At 37.9% G+C, this 23,104-nt stretch overlaps 1 non-coding gene across 1 annotated transcript; it reads right to left on the bottom strand.

Moving 5' to 3' along the window:
* Window positions 1–8,391: 8,391 nt before the first annotated feature.
* Window positions 8,392–8,498, bottom strand: LOC117022686 (U6 spliceosomal RNA). Its single transcript, XR_004423090.1, has one exon. It is a non-coding gene; the product is annotated as a U6 spliceosomal RNA (small nuclear RNA).
* Between the last annotated feature and the right edge of the window lie 14,606 nt (window positions 8,499–23,104).

The following is a 23,104-nucleotide window of genomic DNA, read 5'->3' as shown; positions in this document are numbered from 1 at the left end:
AACTATAAATTAATTTCCATCTAAATCTTTATTTTGTACACATGAATCATTAACAACTCTTCAGTCCTGGGCCATAAAATACAGGACAGCATGGGGCGTCCGGGACACCCTAACTTCTAGACTCAACCATGATGCTAACTACACAAGTGTCTTTGGGGAAGTGACATAACCAATCTGTACCTCAGTTTATTTATCTGCAAAAGAAGCCCTTCAATGTAATGATCTCCTACGTCCCTATAACCTTAGGAAAATTGAAAGATTCTGTATCTGCCTTGACATCTGCCACCCCATGGCCAATGCAGTTTTATTGCAGGCTCCACTAAAAGGGCAGGAACACAGCATAGGCCAGAATCACAGTGAATCTTCACACAGCCACTTCATCTTTCTTTCCATCATGAGATTGTGACAACCCCTCTGTAACAACACGGCCAACCCCAGAAACAGGAGGCCATCTAGATGGCTTGCTCCTTAAACAAAAACATCCACGTATAAAAGTCTGCCTTGGAAAAATTAAGGTAAACATCTTTTGGACTTGTTGCTGTTGACAGCATGTTTTCAATTTGCAACGCAAATTCGTCGGAAGCCTTTCTGCCAGGGGACCGGATGGCCCAGGGAACTGGGAATTGGTAATGAGTCATGCAGCCTTTCAGGTCTCCGCTAGCATTCTGAATGGAGCCCAGCTAACAGTGAACTACCTGATACTGTTGGAAACCTTTGCAACATGAGCCAACCCCCTGGATTCATTCCCTTGCTTAAAACATGAGTTAAAACAGTGTCTGATTGGCATTTCTAAGGAGAATTAAGAGAGAACTGTGCATGGGGATGGAAATGGACAATGAAAGAATGAACTGGGGGTTCTGCCTTAAAACCTGAGGTTTTCTTCTCCAGGATATTCCAAGGGAAATTTCCAAGGACTGTCAGGCCTAAAGAAGTGTACTGAAGGTGCACCTCACATTGTTGAAGGGTCAAAAATTCCAGACTCTTGGAATTTTTATTTCTTCCTACTTTTGTAGCAAGCTTCAAAGTGAATATATTTTACTATTTATTATTTGCTCTGTGAACCCACCTTTTCTTTAAAAACACAAAAGAATTTTATTATTAGAGCTTTACAAACTAACCAAAACAATGAATCTTCTTTTCCAAGAGTTACCAAAACGAATTTCTATGTTACGATCTGGTCTGCTGCATTTTATTTTCAGTATATTTGCAGTCATCCTAGGGGAACCATCTAGCAGAAAAACAGGACTTTTACATCACTGGTTTTCCCTGCCCATTCCAGCTCCATATTTATATCACGACTTTTCCTTTACACTCTTTGGTTTATAGTAGCAATAATTTTCCCTCATATATAGTCCAACGAACAACCAATTAACAAATGCCCAGAGCGGGAAGCATTCTTGGCTGTCTTGCCTAGTCAGTCATTAATTTGGTGAAGGAAGGGCTAACAAACTCATAAAGCGGAACTTGAATTTTAGAAGTTAGTTCAATTTTACATTATTAAAAAGGAAAATGTAGTAAAAATAATAAGAGCTTTGCCAAAACTCTACAGCAAAGTCAATTAGTCTCACAAAGAGCCTGGGAGTCTGCGATCTGAACTTGCATTTGGAACCACTTAGCCTATTAAAACAACTCCAAACTTCATCTCTTGCAAATCATATTTCAATGCTCATGGCTGGATCCTAATGAGTAAAATTCTTTCACCATCCTTGATGCAACACGATTTAAAGTATTCCTTGTGTCTGCATATTTCAAACATACACATGTAACTTCATATATGCCTAGTTTCCTGCATATATATATATATATATATATATGTGTGTATATATATATATATATATATGATAAAAGTTTCAAACACTAAATATAGTCTTACACAACATATAGTAAAATACATGCTGCATTATATATTGGTATATTATATACTTTTAAGATGCCTTTAAGAGAAAACTAATTTCAAACAGGAAAATAGTAATACTGATATTACAAGTTGCTGGCAAAATAAAATGTAATTTATTCAGAAAAGAAATCATTTTTACAATTTTCACTATATTTCAAGTATGAGGGGATGCTTTTCTTTAATTAAGAAAAGTTGGTGATCAACTAAAGACGTCGTTTTTTTTATCAGCATATCATTATGGGCAATAAATATTTTGTTTTGCTCCGATTGATCAATGGGAAAAATTAAAATGCTAAGTGAGATTATTTTCATAGACTATTCTTGCAAACATTTTTCCAATCAATTATCTGAATTGACTGATAGAGGTTTTTTTTTAAGAGAAAAGCATATCCTATTTCATTAAAATCAAACAAAAATCCTCCAAATGCTTAAATGAAGATGAAGTTCCCCTTCTTCAGACCTGTGGCTCCCAACTCTCAGCATCTAGAAAATTCCCAACCAACTTCTATACATTTTCCAAGGAAGATTCAACTCTAATCAACTACAATTTTGTCCATATTTTGTTTTTGTACTACACTGAAAGAGTAGCAGGGGGTTAGCCCTGCAGAAAAGATTATTAAAACTTTAATAACCTGAGCCTTTGAACCTATCCAAATTCTTTACAATTTTCTCACATTTCCAGCCCAGATGTCTGCATGTAGTTATAGTGCCAACTTGAATTTTTTGTTTACAATTTTACTCACCTTATTTATTACCTCCTTAAAAAAAAATACTGAACACATAGTCATTTTACAGCTCTTCTAAGCAAAGGAATTTAGTTATCTTAGAAATAAATTTGCAAGAACAATTTTTACTAATTTTTAAGTTAAATATTTCCAACAACACAAGGATTTCTTCCCTGCTGCTAGAGGTAAATTGTTAGGCAGCCTAGCAACGCGGCCGGCTGAATCACCGCATTCTTTTCAATCAAGCTACAAAGCTTCAAACGACTGAAAAGAAAGTTCACTTTGGAAACTTGAACTCTTGAGATTGTTACAAAGAAAGACCAGAAAGGAGGCATCCTTTAACATAGTTAGCAGTTTGGTGTTTCACCAAAGAGGGATATTTGCATACAACAAAAGCCACGGTAGAATTGCCTTTCATAGAACTCAATATGGCAGTTGTGTTATCCCAAATCCAGGTACTTGTAGCCCTCCCCGCCCCGTCATAGCTAATTACGACTTTTCTTTTCATAAAAGAACATCAATTATTCAAGTGAACCTATGGCCACCTAACTAAATGATTGCAATTCACAAACATTTCTGCTCCGTAATCAAGTGGTAGTAAATGAAATGTGAGTATATGCATTGTATGGTACTTCTAGGTAGTTTCCTTAAAGGGGAACCAGTGGACCTTTTCCTTTCCTTCCTCCTTATGCTGAATAGAATTTTAATGTGATGGCTGGAATTCAAGCAGCCATCTTGGACCATGAGTAACAAAAGCTAAAGAAGGCAGAGCACTGAAATAGCAGGAATCCAGGTCCCTGCTAATCATGGAGCTACTTTTCCAGTTATACAAGACCCACTTCCAGAACCATTTTATATATAAAAGGGACATAAACATTATTATTGTTTAAGCCACTATTATTTGGGGATGTTTGTTTGCTTAATGTGACAAAACCTAGTCCCAATTGGCATATCACCTGATTAAGACTCTCTATAGTTACATTCTGCTAGTTGAGAAAGAGAAAAGCAGTTCCTGACGTCTAGGAGAGGGCCTGGTACTGTCAGCTAGGACTTGGTGTTGCTAAAAGGTGCCCCGGTATTCACAATTAGGTCTTGGTGTCTTTTTAAACAGAAGCAATTTCACAAAATGTTAACATCAGACAAGACCATTCTGTATAAATACAAAAGTAAGAACACTCCATATGATGTCTGAGCACAGACAAAGCATGAACATTGTACAAGCCACAAAATTCCCAGTCTCCCCCTATCCTGGCAAATAAGAGTGACTGTTGTTCTTTACCAATCACAGCACTTATATGACTTCGTTCCTCCCACCTTCTAGACAACGTTTATTAAGATGCCCAAGTATAGAATTAATTTCACTTCCTGACAGTATCCAATTCAGACCAAGGCTCCACCTCCTTGAATCCTTTCTCAAATCACTTAACACAGTCCAGATCCTATAATGTTCTTTCTAACACCCTCCTACAGACACTCCCCAGTTTCCCTCATTGCAATGAGTCAACAAACCCAATTTGTTCAACTTCAGGTGTGCTCCTAGAGATCTTTGGCTGGTGGTCATTGATGTAATTACACTTGTGTCTCCCTACAGCAGAAAACTAGAAATAAATCAATCCACCATATGAATCTATAATTCAAATGATCCCACAGAAATGGAAAATCCCAATTCTTCAACAGACTCCAATCATTAAAAAATCAAAATATCAATTTGTAGTAATTGGACTCATTGAAAGGATCCCCTTGCGTTATTGCCATAGCCAAGAACAGACCCAGTCTGAACCTTCATCATGTACCATGTTTGCAATAACTACAGTAAATTTAGCTCAATCTCCCTCAAATAAGGAAAGCTTGCAGCATGGAGAGGTAAATGTTGTGGTCTATCTACTTCTCCTTTTCTTCCTTTCTTGCTTTTTTCCCTCCTAGTTTCTTCTCTCTCTCTCCTTTTTGACTTCTCTGCAAAACTGCAAACTTTTCACTGGTTCCTGAGCTGAGCTCACTCAGAGCTGTAAGTGGCTCAGTCTTGGACTAAGTTCTTAAATCATATTTGTCACGTCCATCATTCAATGGTAGCTCTTGTTGCTGTCCTGTCTACCACCTGACATTCTAAATTTGTCCCTGCCACACTTCTTTCTTTTTACCTGCTTAAATTAATTTACCTTCACATTTCTTTTTCCTCCTTCCCCTGATCCACAGGCTACACTCAAAAGTAAACTTCTAGAGGCAATACCCTTGCTTTTATTGCCCAAATTAAAGTAAAAACTCTCAAGATTGACAAACAGAAGAGAAATATAATTTGCCTACCATGAGGCAAAATACTTCATAGCAAATAGTGTCTTAAGATGTTTTTCTTCCAAAATTTATAAAAAACTCACTCAACTCAGCTCCAAAAAAACAAACAACCCAACTAAAAAATGGGTGGAGGACATGAAGAGACATTTTTCTAAAGAGAACATACAGATGGCAAACAGACATATGAAAAACTGCTCAACCTCACTAATCATTAGAGAAATGCAAATAAAAAACACAATGAGATGCCACCTCACCCCAGATGCCACCTCAACCTCAAAATGGCTATCATCAACAAATCAACAAACAACAAGTGCTGGCAAGGATGTGGAGAAAAGGGAACCCTCGTGCACTGTTGGTGGGATTGCAGATTGGTGCAGTCACTATGGAAAACAGTATGGATCTACCTCAAAAAATTGAAAATGGAACTACCTTATGACCCAGCAATTCCCCCCTAGGTATCTATCCAGAGAAATCCAAAACTCTAATTCAAAAAAATTTATGCACCTCTGTGTTTATTGCAGCACTATACACAAAAGCCAAGACATGGAAACAACCGAAATGCCCATCGGTAGACGACTGAATTAAGAAACTGTGGTACATTTATACAATGGAGAATTACGCAGCCATAAAGAAGAATGAAATCTTACCATTTGCAACAATATGGATGGACCCAGAGAACATTATGCTAAGTGAAATAAGTCAGACAGAGAAAGACAAATACCATATGATCTCACTCATATGTGGAATCTAAAGAAAAGAATAAATGAACGAAATAATCAGAAATAGTCTCAGAGACATAGAGGAAAACCTGAGGGTTGCGAGATGGGACGGGGGGGGTGGGGATAAGGGGGAAGGTGAGGGGATTAGAAAGCACAATCGGTAACCACAAGATGGCCACGGGGATATCAAAGTCAAATTGGGGAATGTAATCAATACTGTTGTAAAGATTTTGTAGGGTATCCGATGGATACTTGTCTCCTTAGGGAGACCACATCAGGGATGATGTAGATGCCTGATCACTACACTGTGCACCTGAAGCTGAAGCTGAACAATAATGAATGTCAACTACAATTATATATATATATATATATATATATATATATATATATATATATATATATACATATATAGTTACAATAAGTGGAGTACAGCATTAGAAATAGAGGCAGTAGAAATGTAATGGTTGTGTGAGATGTCAGAGGGGTAGTAGATTGGGGGAGGGGACTTATCACTGTGTGAGGGATATAAATGATAAATGTCTAACTATTACATTGTTTTGTACACCTGAAACTAACTTTAAAAAAAAAGTAGTTATGGGGATATAAAGCATAGGAAATATAGTCAGTGATATGGTAATGACTATGCGTAGTGCCAGGTGGATACTAGATTAATCAAGGGGATCACTTCTTAAGTTACATAAATGTCTAACCACTATGCTGTACCCCTGAAATTAATATAAAATAATATTGAATGTCAACTGTAACTGAAAAATTAAAAAGAGGGGGTAAAGGTGAAGGGCAATAAGAGGTCCAAATTTCCAGATATAAAACAAGTCACGGGGATGTAATGTACAGCATGGGGAATATAGTCAATAATATTGTGACAGCGTGGTACAGTGTCAGATGGTTGCTGGACTTATCATGGTGATCACTTCTTTAAGTATATAAATGTTGAATAACTATGGTGTACCCCTGAAACTCATATAATATTGTATGTTAGCTATATTTTTATAAAAATCTTTTAAAAATTAAAAAAAGGATAAGGGTAAAGAGTGTCAAATATATGGTGAGGGAAGAACTGACTGGGTGGTGAACACATAATGTGATATATAGATGATGTATTATAGAAATGCACACTTGAAACCTATGTAATTTTACTAACCATTGTCGCCCCCAATAAATTAACAAAAAAAGAAAAACCTTTTAAAAAAAGAGATGTTTTTCTTCCTCACTCTAAATAAGCATCAATGCTAAAATTATCACCATACTATATGATTTTTAACATTCTTTAAATCTCTGGTCCCACCTAAATGCCTAGGACAGAACTGGGTGGAAAATAAAATTAGTTGAATGATTCAATTCATTTATCATCTGTGATAAAAAGCAATGCAGCCCACATTAACCAAATAGAAGAAAAATCAATAGGGTAGGCGAGGATAAAAGCAACATGAACCAAAGACAAAGGGTCTTTGTGTTGTATTTTCTTAGAGGTGTACAAGAAAACACCTTGAAACTTGAGGCATAAAGAAACAGGCAATAGATTATGAGTTCAGTTGCCCAGGTTTTCAGAAGATCTGTAATTTGTGCTTTACTGTGTCTTTTATTTTAAGTAAACATATATTGAAAGCTAACACATACACAGAAAAGTGCACACATCTTAAATTCAGACAGCTCAACGAAGGATCACAAAGCGAACATACCTGTGTAAGCCCCATCCAGGTCAAGAAAAAGAACATTGCCATTTTAAAAGAATAACCATAGACCATAATAGAATCTATATTGAGGTTTAATCTACAAGCTTACAGAGCAAGGGAGAACCACCTAACTCTGGAGGCAGATCATTAATCTCTCTAAGTGTGTGTGTGTGAGGAGAAGATACAGGGCAATCAAGAAGTTCTGTCCAATAACAGAGGTTTCTCAAAGACACTTTTTAATTGATTAAAATGAGATTGATTAATCTCTCCTAAGCGCTGGTCATCATTACAATGTGATGTCATTTGGGCAGGCATTACATCACCCCCAGCTCTCAACAGGTTCAAGTTAAGGCTTAGGCAGGATTAGGGTCAATCAACAGCCAAGACCTCATGGACAACTACAAGGTTGTAGCAGGAATTAATTTTGATTTGAGCACATCTGAACCTCTCCTTGTATTTCTTCCCAGCCCCTACCCTATCCATTCTCTCCAAATGAAAGCACTACCTTAATTTCTGACTCCAAAAATTATGTTTTGAACTTTAGATAAGTGTACAAATATACTGTATATTCTTTTTTGAGGTAAAATCCAAATAGCATAAAATTATTTTAAAATGAACAATTCTGTGGTATTAAGTGCATTCACAATATTGTACAACTACCACCTCTATTGGTTTGACAACTTTTTCATCATCCCAGAATCCATACCCATTAAGTAGTCACTCTTCATTCATCTCTCCCTTTTATCCCTGGTGGCAATCTGCATTCTGTTTCTATGGATTTACCTATTCTATATATTTTGTATAAATGGAAACAAAAAATATGTACCCTTTTATGTCTGGCTTCTTTCACTTGGAATAATGTTTTGGAGGTTCATCCACATTGTAACATGTATTAGTACTTCATTCCTTTTTATGGTTGAATTATATTCCATTGTATGTATATACCACAATTTGTTTATTCATTCATTGATGGGCATTTGGGTTCTTTCATCGTTGGCTATTGTGAATAATGTTGCTCTGAACATGTGTGTACAAGTATTTGTTTGAGTCCCTGCTTTTTTTTTTTAAAAAATATGGAACGCTTCATGAATTTGCGTGTCATCCTTGCGCAGGGGCCATGCTAATCTTCTCTGTATCGTTCCGATTTTAGTATATGTGCTGCCGAAGGGAGCACGAGTCCCTGCTTTTAATTACTTTGGATACATACCTAGGAGTGGAATCCTGAGCCATTTGATAATTCTACTTAGTTTTTGAGAAATGAGCTAATTGTTTTTCATAGCAGCTGGACCATTTTACACACCCACCAACAATGTATGAGGATTCCAATTTCATCACATTCTCACAAACACTTCTTTTTCACTTTTTAAGTTATTGGGATCCTATTGAGTGTGAGGTGATATCTCATTGTGGGTTTGATTTGCATTTTCCTAATAACAAATAATGTTGAAGATCTTTTCATACACTTGTTGGTCATTTGTAAATCTTCATTACAAAAATGTCTATTCAAATGCTCTGCTCATTTTTTAAGTGGATTGTTCATCTTTTCTGATGCTAAGTTGTAGGATATCTTTATATATTTTGGACACAAGTCCCTTATCTGACATATGATTTGCAAATATTTTCTCCCATTCTGTGAGTTATCTTTTCATTTTCTTTATAATATCTTTTGATGCCAAAAAGTTTTTAATTCTGATTAAGTCCAATTTATATATTTTTTTCTTTTGTTGTTTGTGCTTTTGATATCATATCTAAGAATCCATTACCAAATTAAAATCAAGAAGATTTACCTCTATGTTTTCTTCTAAGTTTTATAGTTTTGATTCTGATATTTAGGTCATGAATCCATTTTCAGTTAATTTTTATACATGGTGTGAGTTAGGAGTCCAAATTAATTCTTTTGTACGTAGATATCCAGTTGCCCCAGCACCACTTGTAAAACAGGTTATTCTTTCCCCATTGAATGGTCTTAGCACCCTTGTTGAAAATCAATGGGCCATGTACGAACTTTGACAATTAAGTTCACAAACTTGTCGTAATGATGATGCTAACCTTTTTTGATATCAGAGCGATGATTCATTATAAATTTGTCCCAAATGGACAAACACTTAACCAAGTTTACTATTTGGAAGTGCTGAAAAGGCTGCATGAAAAAGTTAGACGACCTGAAGACCTGAACTTTTGCCAACAATTCATGGCTCTTACATCACAACAATGCTCAGCTCAAAAAGCACTCTCTGTGAGGGAGTTTTTACCCAGTAAACAAATAACTGTATTGGAACACCCTCCTTACTCACCTGATCTGGCCCCCAATGACTTCTTTCTTTATCCGAAAATAAAGGAAATATTGAAAGGAAGACATTTTGATGACAATTCAGGACATCAAGGGTAATACGATGACAGCTCTGATGGCCATTCCAGAAAACGAGTCCCAAAATTGCTTTGAAGGATGGACTAGGCACTGGCATCAGTGCATAGCTTCCCAAGGGGAGGACTTCTAAGGTGACCATAGTGATATTCAGCAATAAAAGTATGTAGCACTTTTTCTAGGATGAGTTCATGAACTTGATTGTCCAACCTCATATGTATGGGTTTATTTATGGACTCTCAGCTCTATTTCATTCATCTTTGTGTCTATCCTTACACGCAGTACCATACTGTTTTAATTACTATAGACTTGTAGTAAGATTTGAAATAGGGTAAGTATGAGTCCTCCAAATTTGTTTTTCAGTTTCAATATTGTTTTAGCTACTCAGGGCTCCTTACAAATCCATATTAATTAGAGAATTGGCTTTTCCACTTCTGGAAGAAAAAAAAAAGGCCGTTAGAATTTTGATAGAGATGTATTGAATCTCTACATTGCTTTGGAGTATTGCCATCTTAACAATATTAAGTCTTCCAACCCATCAATATAGTATGTCTTTCCATTTAGGTTTTCTTTAATTTTTTTTAAGTCATGTTTTATACTTTTCCAATGCTCAAGTCTTTCTCCTCTTTGGATGCCTAAGCATTTTATTGTTTTGGACACTATTGTAATGGAATTGTTTTCTTTTCATTTTGGATTTTTCATTGCTGGTGTGTAAACACACAATTCATTTTTGTGTTGATCTTGTACCATGTGACTTTGCTGAATTTATTCATTAGCTCTAGTAGTTTTGTTGTAGATTCTTTGAGATTTCTATATATAGGATTTTCTATACATTTGTCATCTGCAAATAAAGATTGTTTTACTCATTCTTTTCTCATTTGGATGCCTTTCTTTTTCTTGCCTAATTTCTCAGGCCAGAACTTCCAGTGCAATTTTGAATTACAGAGGAAAAAGCAGACATCCTTCTGTTGTTTCTGATCTTAGAGGGAGAGCTTTCAGTCATTCACTATGAGTATGATGTTAACTGGGTTTTTCATAAATGGTCTTTATCATATTAAGGAAGTTCCCCTCTATATCTAGATTTCTGAGTGCTTTTATCATTGAAGGGTGTTGGATTTTGTCAAATGCTCTTTGTATCAGTTGAGATGATCATGTGTTTTTTTTCTTTCATTCTATCAATATGATGTATTACATTGATTGGTTTTCCTGTGTTGAACCAAACTTTCATTCCTAGGATAAATTCCACTTATTCACGGTAAATAATTCTTTTAATATGCTGCTGAATTTGGTTTGCTAGTATTTTGTTGAGCATTTTTGCATGAATATTCATAAGGAATATTGGTCTATAGTTTTCTTTTCTTGGGATGTCTTGGTTTGGATTTGGTATCAGTATAATGCTGGCTTCATAGAATGAATTAGGAAGTGTTCCTTTCCCTTTGATTTTTTTTTTCAGAAGAGTTTGAAAAAGATAAAACTGAATTCCTCTTTAAGTGTTTGATAGAACTCATCAATAAAAATATCTGATCTTGGATTTTGTTGGGAGGTTTATAATTACTGATTCAATCTCTTGAATTTCATGTTCTCAGATTCTCTCTCTCTCTCTCTCTCTCTCTCTCTCTCTCTCTCTCTCTCTCTGTCTCTCTCTTTGAGTCAGCTTGGTAATTTTTGTGTTTCTAGGAATTTTTTAATTTCATCGAGGTTATCTCATCTGTTGGCATACCATTGTTCATAGTATTCTCTTATATTAATTTTTTATTTTTGTAAGGTCAATAATAATGTTCCTCTTTCATTTCTAATTTTAGTTATCTGCATCTTCTTGCTTTTTTTTAGTCAGACTAGCTAAAGGTTTGTCAACTTTATTGATGTTTTCAAAGAACCAGTTTTGGGATTCATTGATTTTATTGTTTTCCTATTGTCTATTTTGTTTATCTCCACTTTAAGCTTTATTATTTCATTCTTTTGCTAGCTTTAGTTTTAGTTTGTTCTTCTCTTTCTAGTTCTTTGAGGTGTAGTTAGGTTACTGAATTGAGATATTTCTTCTCTCTTAATGTAGATGTTTACAGCTATAAATTTCCCTCTGTGCACTGCTTTCACAGCATTTCATAAAGTTTGGTATGTTGTGCCTTGTGTTCTTTCATCTCAAAGTATTTTCTGATTTCCCTTGTGATTTCTCATTTGACTCATTGGTTCCTTAAAAGTATGTTGTTTAATTTCCACATATTTGTGAATTTTTCAGTTTTTCTTTTGTTATTGATTTCTAGCTTCATTCCCTTGTGGTCACAGAAGATACTTTGTAAGATTTCAATTTGTTTTAATTTATAGAGATTTAGTTGTGGCTTAATATATGGTCTATCCTGGAGAATGTTCCACATGCACTTGAGAAGAATGTGCATTTTGCTGTTTTGGGTAGAGTGGTCAGTATATGTTGTTAGGTATATGTTGTTGGTGCATAGTGTTGTTCAAATCATCTATTAACTTACTGGGTTTCGGCCTAGATGTTCTATTTATTATATATTTGGGGGCTCTGTTTTTTTGTGGTTACATGTTTATAATTGCTGGTGGGGATTAATGAGTTGAAACTTTTAGAAATATACAATGGCCTGTTTGTCTCTTTAAAAAGGATTTTTATTTAAAGTTTGATAACTTTGTTTGATATTGTTTGATATTAGTATAACTACTCCTGCTCTCTTTTGGTTAATATTTGCATGGAATATATTTTTCCAGGCTTCCACTTTCAACCTGTCTGTGATTTTGGATATAAAGTGAGTCTCTTGTAGACAACATATAGTTAGGTCATGCTTTTTTATCCATTCTGCCAGTCTCTATCTTTCAATTGGTGAATTTAATTCATTTACATTTAAAGTAACTACTGATAAGGAATGACTTTTATTTTTTGTTTTCTACGTGCCATATCTTTTTGTTCTTTAATTCCTTTAATATTGCCTTCTTTTGTATCTGATTGGTGTTTCTAATGCACCTTTTTTATTCCCTCATTTCCTTTTCTATGTATTTTTTAATTTTCTTAGTTACTATGACACTTGGCATCCTAAATTTATAACAACCTAATTTGAATTTATACCAACTGAGCTTCAATGGCATACAAAAATTCTGCCCCTATATAGCTCTGATCTTCTTTTTATGTTGTTATTGTCACAAACTACATATTTAGGCACTATGTGTGCATTGACACCAATTTATATGTTGTTTATTAATTTTCCTAAATAATATAGGAAAAAATAGAGGAGCTACATACCAAAACTACAATAGTACTACCCTTTATATTTACCTATACATTTACCTACCATAGTTCTTTGTTTATTAATATGACTTCAAGTCACTGTCTAGTGTTCTTTTATTTCAGGCTGAAGGGTCCCTAATAGCATTTCTTGAAGAGAAGACCTGGTAGCAACAAAATCTCTTAGCTTTCATCTGGGATTGTCATAATTTCTCTTTCATTTTTTTTTAAGGATACTTTTGTTGGATATAGAATTCTTGATTGACATTATTTTTCCTCCAGCATTTTAAATATGTCATCCCACTTCTTTCTGGCATTGTGATTTCTGGTGAGAAATTGGGTGATAATATTATGGAGTATCCCCTATATATGACAAATTGCTTCTTTCTTGCTGCTCTCAAGATTCTTTCTTCACCTATGGAATTAATAGTGTGGTTATAACATTCATGGTGCAGATTTCTTTAAGTTTATCCTATTTGAATCTCATTAAGCTTCTTGGATGTATAGGTCCATTTCTTTCATAAAATGTGTGAAGTTTGGGGCCATTACTTCTTCATATATTCTTTCTCTCTTTCTTCTCCTTCTAGGATGACCATAATGTGTATGTTAGTACACTTGATGGTGTCCCAGAGGTTGCTTGACCTCTTTGTTTTCCATCATTTTTTTCCTTCCCTTCTAACTGGAAAATTCCAATTTTCTTATCTTCAAATTTTCTAATTATTTATTCTGCCTATTCAAATCTCCTTTTGAATGCTGCTAGCAAATTTTTTTTATTTTAGCTACATTACTTTTCAGCTCCAGAATTTCTATTTGGTTCTGTTTTATAATTTCAATCTCTTTATTCATATTCTCTATTTGATCATGCATTGTTCCCCTGGTTTTCTTTACCTCTTTCATCATACTTGTCTTAAAGACAGTTTAGTTAGTCTTTGTCTAGTAAGTCCACTATCTGGGCTTCCTCAGCAAAAGTTTCTGTCATTTTTATTTTCCTGTGAATAGACCATACTTTCCTATTTCTTTGTATGTCTTATCATTTTTTTTGTAAACTGGACATTTTGAGTAGTAGAATGTGGTAACTATGGAATCAGATTCTCTCTCCTGGATTTACTGTTGTTGATTGTTAATGGATGGCTGTAGTCATCCATTTATTCAGTTATTTTTCCAAACTATTTTTGTAAAGATTGTATTCTTTGTCATGTGTTGTCACTGAAGTCTCTGTTCCATTATTTCAGCAATTATCCAGTGACATGACAGAGATTTCCTTAAATACATGGAGCCAAAAAGAAAAAACGTACTCCCCTGGTTTTTGCAGACTGGCTCTGAAGTAGGGCATTCCTTCAACACTAAGCCAGGCCACCTACAGCTCTGCCTTAGCCTTTACCTCCCGCTTTCCTGGAGCCCACAGATCCACCATAGGAGCAAGCAAAGTGTCCTCTCAGGTCTTTTTTCAGCATGCACTCCGCCCTATACATACATGTTTCACTCCAGCTTCCCCAGTTATATGAGAGAGCCTTTCCAAGCTCTTATTCCCCCAAGAAACTTCCTCCTCAGCTTCCTATTTTCTAGGCTTTTGTGTCTCTCTGATGTTTTCCCCATTCACCATCCCATACCCCAGATGGCTTCAGGTAGATATATGTCTTTTAAACTCTCTGATTTTTGTGTGTTTTTTTTTCTCTAAACATTGTTTGTGAAGTTTACTCATGTTGTTGCATATAGCCAGAGTTAAATTTTTCAACAAATTCTACTGCTGCCAAAAAAAAAAAAAAAAAAAAAAAAACCTTTCCAGCCCCAGGTGGGAAAAATAAATGTTAGCTTCTGCACCAGTCCATCAGAGAACTACCACACAAGTCAATACACATAACCACAGGATTTTAAGAATAAGTTCTGCTTTAGGCCCCTGGCATCAGCAAGTCACACCAGGAACAATAGTCACTGGTCCCATGGCTTTCACCATGCTGGGAAATGGAGAATGTTAGGGAGATGAGTGAAAACAACACAATGCTTTTTTAGCAAAACTCAGCTGCCTTTTTCTTCATTAAACACTCTTTTGGTTGCTGTAAATTTTTATTAGATTCCACAGCTCTGAAAAAGTTTTTTCATGTGCATAAATATCATGTTTTAAAAATGATAGTTTATTAAAGTAATAAACAAAACAAAACATTGTCATCTGTCCTGAAGCTTTTTCATGATAATGCAAAGCATTTGGCTTTCCTAAGAACATGTCTATAGAATTTTTTTTGATGAGTAATTTCTTGAATCTCTACCACTCACATCATTTCATGTTACTATCCTAGATATACGACTTTCTTTCATAGGCAAAATAAGGATCTTCCAAACATATGAAGCATTCTGGGACATTCTAGGTTTTCCAGTCAAGAAATGGAAAAAAAATAGGATATCGTTATCAGAGTTGGTGGTAAACAGTCATAAAGAAAAGCAACTCCTTGATCACTTCATAGCACATGAGGCTCTATAGACAAGTGGATTTACCTATATATATCAACAAACATGGCTGATTTTGGAACCAAGCTGCAGGTTCTTATAGTACAAAATTCCAATGGACATTTAGCAAACTTAACCTAAATAAAGATGACAGTTCAGACAGTAGGATTAGATTTATCATTATAACTTCTAGCCAAGTATGTGTCAACTGTGTATTTATTTGAACAAAAACCATATGCACTTATAAGATGTCAGCCTTCTGGGTGTAGACATAAGTAGATTAAAAATCATCACAAAAACAGCTCAGTAACTGTCCTGCTGCAAAGTATGAGGACAGAGCCATCTCAGGGATACAGAAAATTTCACCGCAGTCTCTAAAACAGACCCTCCACGTTGTTTAGGAATAAGGCACATGCTTCTTCCCATGGTCTCAAAACTGCTGAGGTACAGTGGAAGTGAAGGAGCAAGTAACAGCAGCAAATTATTTCCAAATAGGAGCGATAAGTCACTAGCTCATTCTGTCCTTGTCTGACATCTCTCTTTCTGTCCTCAAATGTTTATTTTAATTTTAATCTAGCTTGAACAGTGTGATTCAGTTAAAAGTAGAATGGGTAAAAAGTATTGAAGATGGTTCATTTAACTCTTGTTTCTCTAGGTCCATTTTTCTAAAGTGGTTTAACAGAGGGATTTGTTACTTAGAGCCAAGTCTTCCCACAGGAGTCTAAAAGAGAGATATAAGAATCTGCCATTCCCAAAGTATGCCAGTTCATGCTTCACTTGGTCTTTTGGCTCACTGTAATTCTCTGCCAGCTTTCATGGTGATTGAACAACTGCTTTCCTTAGTTACAGCCAAACCTCAGCCACACTCTGGCCCTCTGACAGAGGAACAACCACAAAGAACCCCATCCTGTTGGGCAAAGTCTATTGCAATGAACAGCCCATGGCAGACAAAAGCCATCTGTGTCTGTCAGAGATATTACTTTATAGTAGATGACAGGTATTACCAACAGAATAGGAGGGAACCCACAGACTAGATTTCTATCAATAACATAGTAGTATTTCCAAGAAAAGACGTTCCCTGAAGTCCTTACTTATATCAGACACCTTGCATTGGTCAAGGTGCCTCTTGGGCACCACTCCACATCCTCTCAGCCTCACCTGTTTCTTTTTTGCAACCACTGCTATTGGGACTCATTCCGTGTAGAATCTAACCAGAAGGTACAACCTGACAGCACCCAGGCTAACATCCTCACTGTTAGCGCTGGCATGTTGAGTGATATGTGGGGGAATCAGCTTGGCATTTGCACATGTGCAAACTAGGAGTTAGCAGATGATAATTAATGTTCTGTGGGACAAATCTTTGATATGGGGAGAATGGAACAGATGAATAAATACATATCCTTCTTTCTTCCCCTCCGTGGATGGTCCCAAAACACATCTCAGGCAGCCCCACAGGATCAGGCACAGAATCTGCACCCAGTTCAACAACACATCGTTGTAACTTCTTCCTTCCTGCTTCACATCCCTGTGTTTCATTTCTGCTCCTGGATCATACTCCCCAGTAAAGTATGTGCACTTGAGCTTTGAGTATGGTACCGTCTTTGCTTTCTGGAAATCCCAGGCAAAGACTCTAGGCTGTTTCCAATCTCCTGTATCTCTGAGTTTTCTTTTTGTCATGTTTTGAGAGAGAGAGAGAGGATCAAAAAAATTTTCTATGTTCTCAAGATCCTGAAAAATAGTAGCCCTCATTTTTTTTGATGGAAGGAAAGAAGAAAGTGAAAGAATAAGGAAACGAGGGAGCACAGAAAAGGGAGGAGAGAGGAAGAGGGGCAAGAGAAGGGAGGAGAAAGAAGGACAGAGGAGGAGAGGAGAGCAGAACCTATTATCTCTCCTATTCCTTACTCAAGCGCAGCTGCCTGGCTCCCTTGATGGGCCACTGCCCCCATGGCATGCTGTCCTGTCTCTTCTGTGTAGCTTTATGTCATTTACATCTTAATGCAGTGTCTTTGCCCCGGTTTATAGTGTAATTTCACTTTCTTCACTTTATGATCTTGTAGAATGCACAATGCACTCACATTCTCGCCGTTAACAAAAGAAGCCATATGCATTTAATAAATTCAGGCTTATTCCTAATGAGATGATGAGCAAATACTACACTGGTTTCTCAAGTTGGCATATTTTAAATGATAGAAATAGAAATTTGACTAATCTTTCTCAAATACCAACTTCATCACATCATTTGCCTGCACAAAAATGTGCAACTCCCCCTTTCATTATTTTAAATCCTCAGGTTTTCCCTTTCCATTTCTACTTTTATTAATCTTTGGGAGTTACATTCAAGGCTTCCCAGCTTCCTCCTTTCCTGTCTTTCCCCAAATATGCCCCTCCCCTGGATCTAAGCTACTCTATTGTCACACCACATACGACGTGCTCATTCTGACGAAGAGCTCTCCTAACTCACAGTACCTACTGTGGATCCCTGTGATCACATCGTTATTCCACCTCCTGTCAACAGTTGCACACAGTTGAATGTGGATTGTGGCTATACCACTGAATAAACTCCCATTATAGAGAAAGAGAGCGAAATTGTCCAACTCTTATTTTGTTCTAATGGGACAGTTATAAAAAGGGATATCATTTGGGATTTACATGTTTTCACGTAACACGTACTTTTAAGGTATTTAACATCATATTAGATTACCTGTATATCACTTGGCAATTGGGAAAGTGGCTTTCAGTTTTTGTTTTTTTCTATTCGTCTCTATCTCCAACCTAAGTAGGACTTTATTTCTCCTGCTCTTTTGTACTCACAGCCTCAGTTTTTCACTCCACATCGGGAGTTGTGTCTCACACAGAGAAGGTGCTCACTCAGCATGTCAAGAGGTATGCAGGGACATCATTCACACCCTATTTAAAACAGCAAGCCCACTCCTACACACCAGCCTTCCCCAGCTGCCTCCCAGATTCTCTTTCTCCTTGCCACTTAGCACTACCACATAAGCATTTGCCGATTTTCTCACTCTATATACTCTACGCTCCCTCCTGGCCAGGATCCTTGCTGCTTCATTCACCATTCTCTTCCAGCCTCTAGAACAATGCCTGGCATATGTGTATAGTAGGTGTTCAATAAATATTCAGTGAATGAATGAGTCTATATGCCTCCAAAGCATGAGTGAGAAACTAGCTGGCCACTGGGACGGAGAAGAAATAGCTGCTCCAGGAGTTGCCTTGGTTTCTTTTAGACATTCACCAGATTTTAAAAAAAATGTTTAAGTGTTAAAGAGAGAACTAGTGTCATAATCCGATTTTATACTAAATTTCCTCCTCTGGGAGTCTGCCCATCCTCGGAGCCTGGAAGTCTCTGGTTCCGTTTATTTTGTTCTCTTTCCTCCATTTACCTACTGGTGATTTTTCCATGGAATTACAAATGAAATCAGTGTTTGACAGATAGGAGAACTGGGCTGGATGATCTATCAGGTCCTGACCAGCTCTTACAGTGCAGATTCAAGTTCATGAACTATTCCTTTTGTACATTTTCTTTCTGCCATTGTTGCTCTGCTCTCTTCTCTCCTTCACTGTCTAGGCTGCCCTCTGACATCTCCCTATAGCAGCCCAGCAACTGACACCTCCACCCCCTCCACCACCCCCGCCAAGTGGTGGCCGTATCTAGAGGGTAGGAGGAAGGGAACAGTTGCCTGACAGTTTCATTAAGTGTTGCCTTTCTCTTCCTGGACCCTGGAAAACTCTGAATTGGAGGCACAGTCTGATAACTGCTATACCTTTTAGAAACCACCTTTGTGGCCCCACAGGGAAAATCACAAGGTCTCAGAGATTAGTCTCTAAGGCAATTCGCCGCCCACCTAACCACCCTCAATGCCCACTACGTCTCCCCCAAATCCTCAGGCAGCTGGCTAACTGCTGCTACAGCAGCCCACCTCCATTCTGACAATAAAACTACCCCCCACCCACAATCCCCTTCCACCCTCCTCTAAACCATCTATCAGAGCACCTGATTGCAATCATCTGTCATGCCAAGAGGAACTAATTAAATAAATCCACACAAGGCCCTTGTCCCAGTGCCAAAAGCTAAACCTCCCCAGAAGGTTCAGCCTCTCTAAGAGCCCAAAGGAATCATCTACAACCTAGCAACTCTTCACCCTGACTGCATATTAGAGTCACTAGGGCAGCTTTTTGAAACCTCTGGTGCCAGGCCTGTCCCAGACCAACAGAATCACCATGGTGGGCAGCAGGGGAGGGGGCAGAGCATAAGGGAGGGGCAGGCCTCGGTGTGGTCCGAGTTCCCCCGGGGAGCCAGTGTACAGGTGGGCAACAACACTGACCACTGCTTCAGGGGCATCTACAACAGACCCTCTGAGGCTTTCTGGAGATACAACCACCTTGACCTGTGATCCTGTTCATGACCCCAGAGTGAACCCGCCCCAAGTACATGGGCTTGACTCTGTATCTTCACACCACTGCTCAATGGACCGAGGGGCAATGTGGAGGGAAGAGGGCTCAAAACAATATTCTTTCAGATATTTGCAGTCACTCAAAGACAGGAGATTTTATTCATTGTTTGCCCCTTAACTAACCTTTCACAAACGGCTCTGTACCCATCACACCTCACCTCCCCCAGGAGAATATGAGCCTACAGTCTTGGCTGTAAAATGATACTGAAAACCCCAGGGAACCTATTGATGTGTCTGTCTGGACAGCAGCAGTGTCTTCTCAAATGGCACCAGGAAGTGCTCTCACCTGGATGGCACTGTGTCCAGCTGTGATGCGCAGTAGACTGAAAATTAAAGTCCAAACAACTCTCAGAACTCTTAGAGACAGGAACAAGCACGCTAAATTTGCCAAAGCATCCTCTAGTTTTAGCCCCATCAGTTGAAACTTGCAGGGATTCTCTGCTCTGGGAGCAGAGGCCTGAGCCCTGGAGGGTCTCCTGGTCTCTTAATGGCACCCTGTGTTATATGTGTGTCAGGCAGGAGAGAGTAGCAGAGAGCAGAAAATGAAAAGGCAACATTGGCTCATTTGATTCCTTTAGACCAGTCAGATGATACATAATCTGGGGTGGGGTACCAAAAAAATGTACACATTTTAAAAGATGTTATCTAATGTATTACTTTTCGAAGTTGAATTGCAATAGCAATAATGTAGTATGACGTTCACTCAAAAAATGGCATTAATCAGATGAATGCTACCATGATTCATTGTCTTACAATTTTAATACAGGTTTTTCCTTTCTTAAAATGTGTATACATTTTTTTGGCACCCTCTGTAGATAATGCCTTTCTTGCCTAAAAATAAAACTCTGAGAAGTGATTTCTTATGCACTCATGTGTGCTCTGAGCCATCAGGCATACACTTATTCAAATTCCAGGCCCCACACCTGCCGTTTACCTACATTTACCTACACCTGCCATTTACCTACATTTACCTACGCCTGCCATTTACCTACTCACCCTCTTAATTGCTAATTCCGTTGATTGGTCCTCCTGTGTCACTGTGCAACATTTGACAGCAGTGACTGTTCCCTTCTTGAGACTTGCCGTCCCGTGGCTTTCTGACATCACTCTTCCTCGGTTCTCCTCTGAGTTCTTTGGCTTCTCTAACTCAGTCCTCTTCCTCCCCTTCCGTGCTGATGCCCTTCATGTCCTACCTCTAGCCCTTTTCCCGTCCACACCTCTGGGGGCCTTTGCCTACACCATGGCTTCACGTGTCACCTATGCTGATGATTTAAGTCGTTTCTCTCTCAGCCACCTGGGAGAAATCTGGGGATCATTCCAATCTCCTCAGTCTTCCTAATACAGTGGTACCTCGGTTTTCAAACTAATCCGTTCCGGAAAACCGTTCGAGTTCTGAAATGTTCGAAACCGAGGCACGGTTTCCCCATAGAAAGTAATGCAAAATGGATTAATCTGTTCCAGACCTTTAAAACCAACCCCTAAAACCGCAAATTTAGCATGAATTTTACTATCTAATGGTACCATAGATTCATAAAATTTATGGCATTCATAAACCGAAATGTTCGTCAAAAGAGATGTTTGAAAACCGCAGTACCACTGTATACCAACATCCAGTCAGGGACCTGGTCCTGTCTCTGTTAGCTCTTTAGCATCTCTCATGTCCATTACCACCCACCCACCACACACACACACACACACACACACACACACACACACACACACACCCCTGCCCTAGGTCAACCTGACTTTGAGCCTCATCATCTCTCTTCTGGACTATTATGATTATCTCCAGACAAAGCCTCCTGTCTCTAGTCTCAGCATCTGCCACCCTTCTCCACATGTTACCAAAGTAATCATTCTAAGGAACAAATCTTGACATGCTCCTCATTAGTCTGGGGTCCCACATGAAAGCTCTGCATTGCAAAGTAAAGCTTAGGTACATATCTACCATATGTCATAAATCTTACTGAATTTGAGTGAGAGCACAAGTAGTGGATCAGTCAGGGTCCAGCCAAGAAAATTAAAAACTAGTCTAGAGATTTCAAACAGGAGGAATTTAATACAGAGAAGTAGTTACACAAGTGATGGAGGAGCTGGGGTCCAGAAGACAGTGAAGCAATCAAGAGATTATCATGAAGGAGGCAGTGTGCCTAGGCTAGAATCTGGGGACACCCAGAAGCTGGAACAACAACGTGGCCACCTGTCAGGAGCAGGAGACTAGAAGAGATAGTTACTGCTGGAGATGACACCTTGACAAAGAGATGGAATAAAAAATATCCTGGCTTCTCCCTACTTCTTACCCTCCAGTCTCATGCCAGTGCCTTTTATTGGCCAAACCCAGCCAGAAGTCAGCTGAGCAATCTTGGGAAATGCAGTTCCTTGCAATACAGAGCAGAGCAAGGGGAGGGTAGGAAATACACGTGACAGCAAACAACTAACATAGACATTTATGCATCTGTGGGGGTTTTTTACAGACAGAAAGCACAGTTATAGGACTAATTCCTCATGGAAACTCTGGAAACCTGCAGGCATGGTTTGCATAAACTTACCTTTCCAAAACTTCTTCATACTAGTCAACATATTTGTCTTCTAAATATGGAATGAATATTTCTTGGCTCAAATCATTTCCTTCTGCCTGGAATAACATTCTTGCTCTCTCAACTTATTTCAATCCAACACATCTTTAAAATCGCAGTTTAATTCCTATCTCTTCCATTAGCATTTCCTGACCACTGCTGTAGGATAGGGGGGACAAGTATTACCAATTCCAGTTGAGCACAGTATGGCTAAAAAGTTATAAGATACATCATTAAAATCTCTTCACTATGACATTAGAGGGACTTCTGATGTTTCCTTTCATGTGAAAAGACTTCCATTAATGTAATTTCTGGCCTCTCTCCACCTCTTACTCACTCTACCCAACAGAAACTTCTGAGAAGAATCTACTGGGCATTCCTGGCTCAGCTCCACCCTTTTCTCTCTTGTGCGTGAACTTGAGTGCAAGTACCAGGAGTTCCTCCATACCCTCAGACTCACCCGGTCCATACCCACATGAATGTAGGGAAGTATGTTAAACTGTGGAATTACTTTGCAGGTTCATTTGGTTCTCACAGCGAGCTATGGCTTCTCACTTAGTCTTTAACAGTAATAAAGGAATGTTGTTGTCTAGCTGCTACTCTGGGTCTCTTGGTTTTTTCAGAACTTGAGCAGGATAAAGGGTTACTGTTTATCAGTGCCCTTAAGAAACTCTAACTCATGACTTTTATCTT

Source organism: Rhinolophus ferrumequinum, chromosome 5 (assembly GCF_004115265.2).
Source record: "Rhinolophus ferrumequinum isolate MPI-CBG mRhiFer1 chromosome 5, mRhiFer1_v1.p, whole genome shotgun sequence".
Taxonomy (NCBI): Eukaryota; Metazoa; Chordata; class Mammalia; order Chiroptera; family Rhinolophidae; genus Rhinolophus; species Rhinolophus ferrumequinum.
This window is presented reverse-complemented; position numbering and strand designations above follow the sequence as displayed.